The sequence below is a fragment of the Coregonus lavaretus genome (genome assembly GCF_964263955.1).
Source record: "Coregonus lavaretus genome assembly, contig: HAP1_SCAFFOLD_69, whole genome shotgun sequence".
NCBI lineage: Eukaryota > Metazoa > Chordata > Actinopteri > Salmoniformes > Salmonidae > Coregonus > Coregonus lavaretus.
In genome coordinates, this window is record NW_028158220.1 from 1,960,480 (window position 1) to 1,972,945 (window position 12,466).

The following is a 12,466-nucleotide window of genomic DNA, read 5'->3' on the forward strand; positions in this document are numbered from 1 at the left end:
GTTGTTTTGAGTGATGCAATAACAGGAAGTCTCGTTTCGCGGATTAGTTGAATCTGCTTTGAAAAGTACCAGAAACCTCTTGCCCACAGTGGTCTAAAGTAGTGCACTATATAGGGAATATGATGCTTGGATTCAACTACATACAGTTTCATCTTAACTTTCTCAGAGCGTAGAAGAAGAAGCGTAGAAGAAGCTTGATGGCCTCGAATTTTCATTTTAGCGCCCCCAGACAAAACCACACCTCTGGGCAAAGTGCGAGTCTCTGGGCTTTCAGGCTCAGGAGAGGACAGTGATGAAACTGGGTCTTGTAGGCCGGGTTTTTCCTCAGTCCTGTTTTTGTCTTTATGTTTCGTGACATTTTGAAAGCAAAGTAGTCTTCTTGCGTACTCCAGAAAGGGATCACCAAAATAATATTTGAAAAGAAATACGGTTTTACTGCTAAATTCACATTAACTTTAAGAATACTGCGGGAGCAAACGGAAAACACACTGCGACCGAAATGTTTGATGATTGTCTAGGTTGCCTTGGTGACCACTGTTCTTCACACTGGCTATTACTTTAATGAACTCCACCCCCAAACAAGACCAAATCTGAACCAATCATAGACGTCTGTTTCACAAGTTTGGACACACAGTAACTGGATACTCTGTTTGTCTTTGGCAGGAGAGAGACCAGACTCTCCCTCTGACAGCGGGAAGAGTCCTTCAGGGGACCCAGACCAGGGTCCTTCAGGGCAATCAGACCAATCAGAGGCTCCCAAACCAGCAGGACAACATCACTGCTCCCACTGTGGAAGGAATTTTACTAAGTTAGGGAGCCTGAAGAAACATGAGAGGACACACACATGGAAAAATACTTTCCAATGTTCCCACTGTGGAAAGAGTTTTAGCCAGTTAGGGAACCTGAATAGGCACAATGGGACACACACAGGAGAGAAGCCTTACCAATGCTCTCAGTGTGGAAAGAGTTTTAGGGGTTTAGTGAGCCTGAAACAGCATAAGAGAATACACACAGAAGAGAAGCCTTACCACTGTCCCCAGTGTGGAAAGAGTTTTAGATGGTTAGGCACCTTGAAAATGCACGAGAGGACACATGCAGGAGAAAAGCCTTACCAATGCACCATGTGTGGAAAGAGGTTTACCCAGTTAAAGTCCATGAAATTACACGGGAGGATACATACAGGAGAGAAGCCTTACCACTGCTCCCACTGTGGAATGACTTTTACCTGGTTAATAAACATGAAAACTCATGAGAGAATACACACAGGAGAGAAGGCTTATCAATGTTCCGAGTGTGGAAAGACTTTCAGGGGTTTAGTAAACCTGAAACAGCATGAGAGAACACACCCACAAGAAAAGCCCTACCAATGCTCCCTGTGTGGAAAGAGTTTTACCAAGTTAGGGGGCCTGACTAGGCATGAGAGGACACACACAGGAGGGGATAAGACCTACCACTGCTCCCTGTGTGGAAAGACATTCAACCGGTTAAGACATCTGAATAAGCATGAAAGAATACATACACAGGAGGAGAAGACATACCACTGCTCTCACTGTGGAAAGACATTTTCCCAGTCAGAGGACCTGAAATCACATGAGAGAATAGAGAGACTGTGTTCTGACTTATGTTTTTGACTGAGAATTTGTGTTGTTGTTGATGCCACATAAAATCATGTTGTTTAATGAAATCATTTAAAAAATCGGTTTACTTAAAAATAAAAATAAATGTATCATGTATAAATGAGATGTAAAAAATTTGGTGTATGACAGGTGTATGAAATCGAGCAATCTTCATAGAAAAACATTGGCAGTAGAATGGCCTTACTGAAGAGCTCAGTGACTTTCAATGTGGCACCGTCATAGGATGCCACCTTTCCAACAAGTCAAATTTCTGCCCTGCTGGTGCTGCCCCGGTCAACTGTAAGTGCTGTTATTGTGAAGTGGAAACGTCTAGAAGCAACAACGGCTTAGCCGCAAAATGGTAGACCACACAAGCTCACAGAACGGGACCGCCGAATGCTGAAGCGCGTGAAAATCGTCTGTCCTCGGTTGCAACACTCACTACCGAGTTCCAAACTGCCTCTGGAAGCAACATCAGCACAATAACTGTTCGTCGGGAGCTTCATGAAATGGGTTTCCTTGGCCGAGCAGCCGCACACAAGCCTAAGATCACCATGAGCAATGCCAAGTATCGGCTGAAGTGGTGTAAAGCTCGCTGCCATTGGACAGTGGAAACGTGTTCTCTGGAGTGAAAATGGGTCTCTGTTTCCCCCAACGGACGTACCTTTACGTTTTCACTGTACTGTTTACACCTGCTGTGTCCTGTGCACATGACAAACTTTGATTTGGTTTTTATTTGAGACAAAGCTATGAATGCAAGGACTGACCATCCATAAGATCGAAATGATAGTTTAAACCCTTTACAGTCTAAGCCCTGTCTAAGGATAGGAGAGGGGGGGTCTACTGAGCTATATGGAATGGTTTTAGGAAGGTTATACCAAGGATCATTTTGGGGGGGTCTACTGAGCTATATGGAATGGTTTTAGGAAGGTTATACCAAGGATCATTTTGGGGGGGGGTCTACTGAGCTATATGGAATGGTTTTAGGAAGGTTATACCAAGGATCATTTTGGGGGGGGGTCTACTGAGCTATATGGAATGGTTTTAGGAAGGTTATACCAAGGATCATTTTGGGGGGGGGTCTACTGAGCTATATGGAATGGTTTTAGGAAGGTTATACCAAGGATCATTTTGGGGGGGGGGTCTACTGAGCTATATGGAATGGTTTTAGGAAGGTTATACCAAGGATCATTTTGGGGGGGTCTACTGAGCTATATGGAATGGTTTTAGGAAGGTTATACCAAGGATCATTTTGGGGGGGTCTACTGAGCTATATGGAATGGTTTTAGGAAGGTTATACCAAGGATCATTTTGGGGGGGGTCTATTGAGCTATATGGAATGGTTTTAGGAAGGTTATACCAAGGATCATTTTGGGGGGGTCTACTGAGCTATATGGAATGGTTTTAGGAAGGTTATACCAAGGATCATTTTGCTATTTGATTTTGAATTGTAAGACCCCTTGAAGTATCAACAAAAAAATAATCTAAAGTTATTTCATGTCGAAAGATTATTTGCCGATACTGCTATTAGCCCATACAAACACATTGAATAACATATTCACTACATGGAACAACAGATAGTCCCCCCCAAAAAAATCTAAAGGACTATTGTTCTTAAATGTCTGTCCTATATCTGAGAGATATAAAAACCATTTTTTTTGTCACTAAGCAGTTTCCATATCAAGTGCATTCGGAAAGTAGTTTCGACCCCTTGACTTTTTCCACATTTTGTTTCGTTACAGCCTTATTCTAAAATGGATTAAATTACACACAGTACCCCATAATGACAAAGCGAAAACAGGTTTTTAGAATTATTTTCACATTTATTAAAAATAAAAACAGAAATACCTTTATTTACCTAAGTATTCAGACCCTTTATGAGAATCGAAGTTGAGCTCAGGTGCATCCTGTTTCCATTGACCATCCTTGAGATGTTTCTACAACTTGATTGGAGTCCACCTGTTGTAAATTCAATTGATTGGACATGATTTGGAAAGGCACACACCTGTCTATATAAGGTCCCACAGTTGACAGTGCATGTCAGAGCAAAAACCAAGCCATGAGGATGAAGGAATTGTCCATAGAGCTCTGAGACAGGATTGTGTAGAGACACAGATCTGGGGAAGGGTACCAAAACATTTCTACAGCATTGATGTCCCCAACAACACAGTGGCCTCCATCATTCTTAAATGGAAGAGGTTTTGAACCACCAAGACTCTTCCTAGAGCTGGCCGCCCGGCCAAACTGAGCAATCGGGGGAGAAGGGCCTTGGTCAGGGAGGTGACCAAGAACCCGATGGTGACTCTGACAGAGCTCCAGAGTTCCTCTGTGGTGTTGGGAGAACCTTCCAGAAAGACAACCATCTCTGCAGCACTCCACCAATCCGGCCTTTATGGTAGTGGCCAGACGGAAGCCACTCCTCAGTAAAAGGCACATGACAGCCCGCTTGGAGTTTGCCAAAAGGCACCTAAAGGACTCTCAGACCATGAGAAACAAGATTCTCTGGTCTGATGAAACCAAGACTCTTTGACCTGAATGCCAAGCGTCACGTTTGGAGGAAACCTGGCACCATCCTTACGGTGAAGCATGGTGGTGGCAGCATCATGCTGTGGGGATGTTTTTTAGCGTCAGGGACTGGGAAACTAGTCAGGATCGAGGGAAAGATTAACGGAGCAAAGTACATAGAGGTCCTTGATGAAAACCTGCTCCAGAGTGCACAGGACCTCAGACTGGGGCGAAGGTTCACCTTCCAACAGGACAACGACCCTAAGCACACATCCAAAACAACACAGGAGTGGCTTCAGGACAAGTCTCTGACTGTCCTTTAGTGACCCAGCCAGAGCCCGGACTTGAACCCGATCTAACATCTCTGGAGAGACCTGAAAATAGCTGTGCAGCGACGCTCCCCATCCAACCTGACAGAGCTTGAGACGATCTGCAGAGAAGAATAGGAGAAACTCCCCAAATACAGGTGTGCCAAGCTTGTAGCATCATACCCAAGAAGACTCGATGCTGTAATCGCTGCCAAAGGTGCTTCAACAAAGTACTGAGTAAAGGGTCTGAATACGTATGTAAATGTGATATTTCCGTAAAAAACAACAACAGCTTTTGCTTTGTCATTATTGGGTATTGTGTGTAGACTGATGAGGAATAATATTTTTAAATCAATTTTAGAATAAGGCTGTAACGTAACAAAATGTGGAAAAAGTCAAGGGGTCTGAATACTTTCCGAAGGCTCTGTATTAGAGGGAAACCGTTCCTGTTTGGGGAGGAGAGGCCAACCAGCTAAGGAGGAAACCATTCCTGTTTGGGGAGGAGAGGCCAACCAGCTTGTCTAAGGAGGAAACCATTGCTGTTTGGGGAGGAGAGGCCAACCAGCTTGTCTAAGGAGGAAACCATTCCTGTTTGGGGAGGAGAGGCCAACCAGCTTGTCTAAGGAGGAAACCATTCCTGTTTGGGGAGGAGAGGCCAACCAGCTTGTCTAAGGAGGAAACCGTTCCTGTTTGGGGAGGAGAGGCCAACCAGCTTGTCTAAGGAGGAAACCGTTCCTGTTTGGAGAGGAGAGGCCAACCAGCTTGTCTAAGGAGGAAACCATTCCTAATTGGGGAGGAGAGGCCAACCAGCTTGTCTAAGGAGGAAACCATTCCTAATTGGGGAGGAGAGGCCAACCAGCATGTCTAAGGAGGAAACCATTCCTGTTTGGGGAGGAGAGGCCAACCAGCTTGTATAAGGAGGAAACCATTCCTTTCCCAATAGCAGCATCCCTCAGTTTGTAGTCCATCACTTTTAGATGCCGCATCAATAGTCTTTGAGGAAAAACAGTTTAAATTGATTTGAGCTGCAAATAATAAATGCCCTTTTTATGGAACCTTCACTTTAACAGGGAAAATATATTGAGATCTCTTTTCCACATGTATATACAACATCAATATACACATTATACCCAAACATATACTCATTAAAATACAAAAACACAGTCATGTGAAAATATATTGAGACCTAGATCTCTTTTCCACATGAATATACAACATCAATATACACATTATACCCAAACATATACTCATTAAAATACAAAAACACAGTCATGGGAAAATATATTGAGACCTAGATCTCTTTTCCACATGTATAAACAACATCAATATACACATTATACCCAAAGATATACTCATTAAAATACAAAAACACAGTCATGGGAAAATATATTGAGACCTAGATCTCTTTTCCACATGAATATACAACATCAATATACACATTATACCCAAACATATACTCATTAAAATACAAAAACACAGTCATGGGAAAATATATTGAGACCTAGGTGTCTTTTACACATGTATATACAACATCAATATGCACATTATAACCAAGCATATACTCAAACTAAAATCAAACATAATGAATCACCCAGAAAAATAGTTACATTCCGCCACAAATAAATTCCCAATCAATACTTTAAATTTAAAAAAGCCAACTTTAAATCTTAGCTTCTTAACCAGCTTATCTAAACTCAGCTAAAAAAGATAATCAAAGATAATTCGTAAAAATCAAAATAACTTCACAGATCTTCATTGTAAAGGGTTTAAACACTGTTTCCCATGCTGGTTCAATGAACCATAAACAATTAATGAACATGCACCTGTGGAACGGTCGTTAAGACACTAACAGTTTACAGACGGTAGGGAATTAAGGTCACAGTTATGAAAACTTAGGACACTAAAGTCCTTTCTACTGACTCTGAAAAACACCAAAAGAAAGATGCCCAGGGTCCCTGCTCATCTGTGTGAACATGCCTTAGGCATGCTGCAAGGAGGCATGAGGACTGCAGATGTGGCCAGGGCAATAAATTGCAATGTCCGTACTGTGAGACGCCTAAGACAGCGCTACAGGTAGACAGGACGGACAGCTGACCACGTGTAACAACACCTGCACAGGATCAGTACATCCGAACATCACACCTGCGGGACAGGTACAGGATGGCAACAACAACTGCCCGAGTTACACCAGGAACGCACAATCCCTCCATCAGTTGTGGCTTAAACCCATACAGTATGTTGTATCTTAGACCCATACAGTATGTTGTTAGACCCATACAGTATGTTGTATCTTAGACCCATACAGTATGTTGTATCTTAGACCCATACAGTATGTTGTATCTTAGACCCATACAGTATGTTGTATCTTAGACCCATACAGTATGTTGTTAGACCCATACAGTATGTTGTTAGACCCATACAGTATGTTGTATCTTAGACCCATACAGTATGTTGTGTCTTAGACCCATACAGTATGTTGTATCTTAGACCCATACAGTATGTTGTATCTTAGACCCATACAGTATGTTGTTAGACCCATACAGTATGTTGTTAGACCCATACAGTATGTTGTATCTTAGACCCATACAGTATGTTGTATCTTAGACCCATACAGTATGTTGTATCTTAGACCCATACAGTATGTTGTTAGACCCATACAGTATGTTGTATCTTAGACCCATACAGTATGTTGTTAGACCCATACAGTATGTTGTATCTTAGACCCATACAGTATGTTGTATCTTAGACCCATACAGTATGTTGTATCTTAGACCCATACAGTATGTTGTATCTTAGACCCATACAGTATGTTGTTAGACCCATACAGTATGTTGTATCTTAGACCCATACAGTATGTTGTATCTTAGACCCATACAGTATGTTGTATCTTAGACCCATACAGTATGTTGTATCTTAGACCCATACAGTATGTTGTATCTTAGACCCATACAGTATGTTGTTAGACCCATACAGTATGTTGTTAGACCCATACAGTATGTTGTAGCTTAGACCCATACAGTATGTTGTATCTTAGACCCATACAGTATGTTGTTAGACCCATACAGTATGATGTATCTTAGACCCATACAGTATGTTGTTAGACCCATACAGTATGTTGTTAGACCCATACAGTATGTTGTATCTTAGACCCATACAGTATGTTGTATCTTAGACCCATACAGTATGTTGTAGCTTAGACCCATACAGTATGTTGTATCTTAGACCCATACAGTATGTTGTATCTTAGACCCATACAGTATGTTGTAGCTTAGACCCATACAGTATGTTGTAGCTTAGACCCATACAGTATGTTGTATCTTAGACCCATACAGTATGTTGTATCTTAGACCCATACAGTATGTTGTATCTTAGACCCATACAGTATGTTGTAGCTTAGACCCATACAGTATGTTGTTAGACCCATACAGTATGTTGTATCTTAGACCCATACAGTATGTTGTATCTTAGACCCATACAGTATGTTGTTAGACCCATACAGTACGTTGTATCTTAGACCCATACAGTATGTTGTTAGACCCATACAGTATGTTGTATCTTAGACCCATACAGTATGTTGTTAGACCCATACAGTATATTGTATCTTAGACCCATACAGTTTGTTGTTAGACCCATACATTATATTGTATCTTAGACCCATACAGTATGTTGTTAGACCCATACAGTATGATGTATCTTAGACCCATACAGTATGTTGTTAGACCCATACAGTATGTTGTTAGACCCATACAGTATGTTGTATCTTAGACCCATACAGTATGTTGTATCTTAGACCCATACAGTATGTTGTATCTTAGACCCATACAGTATGTTGTATCTTAGACCCATACAGTATGTTGTTAGACCCATACAGTACTTTGTATCTTAGACCCATACAGTATGTTGTTAGACCCATACAGTATGTTGTATCTTAGACCCATACAGTATGTTGTATCTTAGACCCATACAGTAAGTTAAGGCTTAGATCCTATTTTACAGGGTGGTGTCGTGGCTGAAACATTTACTAAAAGTTGAAATGTAAATGTTATTCACCTTTCAAATGGAACCACAAAGATTGTTGGAGGTCCACAGAGAATGTTGACTTGAAAATATATGTTGTTTTAAATCCGGGACGGGCAGCTCCAGTCCTCGGGGACGGAGTGGTGTCACACTTTCCCCCCATCCCTAGCAAACACAGCTGATTAAACTAAATGCATTCTAAACTGAACATCACGATTAGTTGATTATTGGGGTCAGGTTTATTAGCTGGGATTGGGGCAAAAGTGACACCAATCAGGCCTTTATTAAAACACTTTTTTTTCAAGAAATAATCAAATAGTTTGACCACCCTGTTTGGAAGCTTTTAAATGATCTCAAACTCAACCGTTAATATTTTCCAGTGATGAAGACGATGGATGATTCATTGCATGGTGGGGTTTGGAAAAAGAGTCAACTTCGAGCACCTTTATCTCATGAATGTTTTGGCTTTCAGTTTCAAAAAGTCACTTTCTTACCACTTCTTCCAAAGGCAAACATGTAAGGAAAGCTTTTTTTAAATCAAAAGGGATGCTGTCAAAAATGTATTCAATTCAAATGGATTTACCCAGTGTACAAAGCACTACAGCCACTCTGTGATGACAAGCTCTGGTCTTTTATTGAGGGATCTAGTCTAGGTTAAACCTCATAGGAAGACAGTTTTATCATGTGGAGGTTTCATTCAAGTCTCTGTTTAACTAAATACTCTGTCTTTGGCAGGAGAGAGACCAGACTCTCACTCTGACAGCGGGAAGAGTCCTACAGCGGAACCAGACCCAGAGATGCCCAAACCAGCGAGACAACACCACTGCTTCCAATGTGAAAAGAGATTTTCCCGATCAGGGGACCTCAAAGCTCATGAGAGGACACACACAGGAGAAAAGCCTTTCCAATGTTCCCAGTGTGGAAAGAGTTTTACCATGTTAAATAACCTGAAAAGGCATGAGAGAATACACACAGGAGAAAAGCCATTCCAATGTTCCCATTGTGGAAAGAGTTTTACTCAGATAGGGCACCTAAAAGAGCATGAGCGAAAACACACAATAGAAAAAAGCCTTACCACTGCTCCCAATGTAAAAAGAGATTTTCCCGATCAGGGGACCTAAAAGCTCATGAGAGGACACACACAGGAGAAGAGCCTTTCCAATGTTCCCAGTGTGGAAAGATGTTTACCCTGTTAGCTAACCTGAAAAGGCATGAGAGAATACACACAGGAGAAAAACCTTACCACTGCTTCCAATGTGAAAAGCGATTTTCCCGATCAGGTGACCTAAAAGCTCATGAGTGGACACACACAGGAGAAGAGCCTTTCCAATGTTCCCAGTGTAGAAAGCGTTTTACCGTGTTAGCTAACCTGAAAAGGCATGAGCGAATACACACAGGAGAAAAGCCTTATCAATGTTCCCAATGTGGAATGAGTTTTATTCAGTTAGGGAGCCTGAAGGAGCATGAGTGGACACACACAGGAGAAAAGCCTTTCCAATGTTCCCAGTGTGGAAAGAGTTTTATCGTGTTAACTAACCTGAAAAGGCATGAGCGAATACACACAGGAGAAAAGCCATTCCAATGTTCCCATTGTGGAAACGGTTTTACTCAGAGAGGGCATCTAAAAGAGCATGAGAGAATACACACAGGAGAAAAGCCTTACCACTGCTCCCAGTGTAAAAAGAGATTTTCCCGAGTAGGGGACCTAAAAGCTCATGAGAAGACACACACAGGGGAAAAGCCTTTCCAATGTTCCCAGTGTAGAAAGAGTTTTACCGTGTTAGCTACCCTGAAAAGGCATGAGAGAATACACACAGGAGAAAAGCCTTACCACTGCTCCCAGTGTGGAAAGAGTTTTACCTGGTTAAGGAGCCTGAAGGAGCATAAGAGAACACACACGAAAAAAGCCCCACCACTGCTCTCTCTCTGTGTGGAAGGACAATTTCCCAGTCAGAGAACCTGAAATCACACGAGAGAATTGAGTGACTGTGTTCTGACTTATTTTTTAAACTGACAATTTGTGTTTTTGTTTATGCCACATGAAATCATTTTGTTTATATGAATTCTTACTCAAAAATAGGCATATTTTTGTTTTTTCACCTCGAGGCCTGATCATATCTAAAATCAGATTAAATACTATAAAATGTGTATTTTGTTTTGGTTATGAACTTTAATGCATTGGTTACAGGTATAAACCCTCAGTTGTTCATTATATTATTTGGATATTGCTAAATGTAAATTATTATATAGATGAATGGAACTTTTTATTTCTTGATTCTAAACTTGAAACCTATAGACTTTGATTTGATATATAAGATTAGGCTTTTGCTAAATGAATTTGATTGAAATTGATTGGATATATGATTTGGATATTGCAAAATGAATTTGATTACATGATTTGGATATTGCTAAATGTAAATGATGAACTAGATTCATAGCATGTGCATTTCTTGATTCTAACATTGAAACCTTTTGAATTTACTTGTGTTTCATTTAGTTAATTTGTATAGTAAAGTCCTCAAGCTAAAGGTGTATGAAAATGTGATGTTCTGGTAACATTGATAAGTTGTTGACATGAAAAACATTCACTACCTCATGACTGTTCCCATCAGTATTATTCCACCATATCAGAGAGAACTGGTGCTGATTGTAAAAAGGATTTTATTAATGCAGCGTAATTTTATCTGAATAGAAATAAAATCACATGAGAGAATAGTGAGGCTGTGTTCTGACATTTGTTTTTGACTGAGAATGTAGTGTTTTTGTTCATGGCACATTACATCATATTGTTTATGATTATACCTGTCTATATAAGGTCCCACAGTTGACAATGCATGTCAGAGCAAAAACCAAGCCATGAGGTCGAAGGAGTTGTCCGTAGCGCTCTGAGACAGGATTGTGTCTGGGGAAGGGTACCAAAAAATTTCTGCAATATTGAAGGGTCCCAAGAACACAGTGGCCTCCATCATTCTGAAATGGAAGAAGTTTGGAACCACCAAGACTCTTCCTAGAGTTGGCCGCCCGGCCAAACTGAGCAATCGGGGGAGAAGGGCCTTGGTCAGGGGGGTGACCAAGAACCCGATGGCCACTGACACAGTTCCAGAGTTCCTCAGTTGGGATGGGAGAACCTTCCAGAAGGACAACAATCTCTGTAGCACTCTACAAATCAGGCCTTTACGGTAGAGTGGCCAGACGGAAACCACTCCTCAGTAAAAGGCACATGACAGCCTGCTTGGAGTTTGCCAAAAGGTACCTAAAGGACTCTCAGACCATGAGAAAGAAGATTCTCTGGTCTGATGAAACCAAGATTGAACTCTTTGGCCTGAACGCCAAGCGTCACGGGTGGCGTAAACCTGGCATCCTCCCTACGGTGAAGCATGGTGGTGGCAGCATCATGCTGTGGGGATGTTTTTCAGCGGTAGGGACTTGTCAGGATCGAGGGAAAGATGAACGGAGCAAAGTACAGATGAAAACCTTCTCAGGACCTCAGACTGGGTTGAAGGTTCACCTTCCAATAGGACAACGACCCTAAGCACACAACCAAGACAACGCAGGAGTGGCTTCGGGACAAGTCTCTGAATAACCTTGAGTGGACCAGCCAGAGCCCGACTTGAACCCGATCTAACATCTCTGTAGAGACCTGAAAATAGCTGTGAAGCGACGCTCCCCCTCCAACCTGACAGAGCTTGAGAGGATCTGCAGAGAAGCTTGTCTCCTGAGTGGCGCAGTGGTCTAAGGCACTGTATTGCAGTGCTAACTGTGCCACTATAGATCCTGGTTCGAATCCAGGCTCTGTCGCAGCCGGCCGCGACCGGGAGACTCATGGGCGGCGCACAATTGGCCCAGCGTCGTCCAGGGTAGGGGAGGGAATGGCCGGCAGGGATGTAGCTCAGTTGATAGAGCATGGCGTTTGCAACGCCAGGGTTGTTGGTTCGATTCCCACGGGGGGCCGGTATAAAAATATATACATATGTTTTCACTAACTGTAAGTCGCTCTGGATAAGAGCATCTGCTAAATGA